The 1695-nt window shown below is 37.1% G+C and overlaps 1 protein-coding gene and 1 pseudogene across 3 annotated transcripts in view; one reads left to right on the forward strand and one right to left on the reverse strand.

Moving 5' to 3' along the window:
* Positions 1–1695, reverse strand: part of CUL4B (cullin 4B) — a 55836-nt gene that overhangs the window by 47557 nt on the left and 6584 nt on the right. The window lies entirely within an intron of this gene.
* Positions 321–799, forward strand: LOC106724493 (annotated as a pseudogene).

A 1695-nucleotide genomic window follows, 5' to 3' on the forward strand; every position in this document is an offset into this window, starting at 1 on the left:
CTGCATACTGCAAATGCACTCAGAAAAGCATGTTCTTTTCCAGAAATTAAAAAAATTAGGAGCAGTACATGCAATCCACATTAGGGACTTTCATGCTTAAGCTTTAAAGCAAAATGATTTTACAAACAGAAAAAAGTTCTGCATAGATATATGTCATATAAATGGTGACATCAGGAATAGAGAGAGGGTTGGATGGATAATGAAAGGTTTGGAGAACTTTTGTTTGGTACACTATACACTTCTATATTGTTTCAATTTTAAATTACATTTCAACCAGTCAAAATCAAACAAACACCTGAAATCCAGATGGTATGAAATAATTTTACTTCCTTTATCCTTTTTTGAACTTGAACATCTCAAAATAATCTTTCTGAGAATCCAAAGAAGCATTTATAAAATTATGATAAAAAAACAAAAGATCTTTCCCTGCCAATAGAGCTCTCGCAAACATGGTGAACGTTCCTAAAACCCGCCGAACTTTCTGTAAGAAGTGTGGCAAGCACCAACCCCACCAAGGAACACAGTACGGTAAGGGCAAGGATTCTCTGTATGCGCAGGGGAAAGCAGCGTTATGACAGGGAGCAGAGTGGCCATGGTGGGCAAACTAAGCCGATTTTCCGGAAAAAGGCTAAAACTATAAAGAAGATTGTGCTGAGGCTTGAATTCGTTGAACCTAAGTGCAGATCTAAGAGAATGCTAGCTATTAAGAGATGCAAGCATTTTGAACTGGGAGGAGATAAGAAGAGAAAGGGTCAAGTGATCCAGTTCTAAGCTTCATATTTTGTTTTATTATACGACAATAAAATGTTGATATGTTCAAAACAACAACAAAAGAGCCCTAGCAGGTTTGGCTCAGTGGATAGAGTGTCGGCCTGCAGACTAAAGGGCCCTGGGTTCGATACCAGTCAAGGGTACATGCCTGGGTTGTGGGCTTGATCCCCAGTAGGGGGCGTACAGGAGGCAGCCGATCAATGATTTTCTGTCATCATTGATGTTTCTCTCTCTCTTCCTCTCTGAAATCATTTAAAAAATATTTTTTTTAAAAAAAGAGCTAGACACAACTGCTTTTGAATTTAGTATAGCAGCTATAGTAAATTACTATGAAAAAAGCAAATAGTGAAAAGTTATAATACTGCCCTAGCTGGTTTGGCTCAGTAGTTAAGAGCTTTGGTCTGCAGACTGAAGGGTCCCAGGGTGTGATACCCAGTCGGGGGCATACAGGAAGCAGCTGATAAATGATTCTCTCCCCTCATTGATGTTTCTCTCTCTCTCCCCTTCTCCCTTCCTCTCTGAAATCAATAAAAATATATTTAATTAAAAATTATAACACTGATTTTAGGTAGAACAATGCAATTGAACAATAGCAGGTAATAATTCTGAAGTATAAGAAACAAAAAACATAAAAATATAAGCTATGTGCTCTTAAAACACAAATGGATTTAACAGAATCAATGTATCAGAAAAAATATTTTTGAACCCAAAAGCTCTAGAAAAATATTCAAGGTAAAGTAACAAGGTAAATTAACAACCAAAATCAATGTCGTAAATATGAACTAAAGAAAGTACATCATAAGTGCCCATCAGCAGATGAGTGGATTAAAAAACTGTGGTACATCTACACAATGGAATACTATGCTGCGGTAAAAAAGAAGGAATTCTTGCCATTTGCAACAGCATGGATGGAACTGGAGAGCA

The sequence above is a fragment of the Myotis brandtii genome, unplaced genomic scaffold (genome assembly GCF_000412655.1).
Source record: "Myotis brandtii unplaced genomic scaffold, ASM41265v1 scaffold846, whole genome shotgun sequence".
NCBI lineage: Eukaryota > Metazoa > Chordata > Mammalia > Chiroptera > Vespertilionidae > Myotis > Myotis brandtii.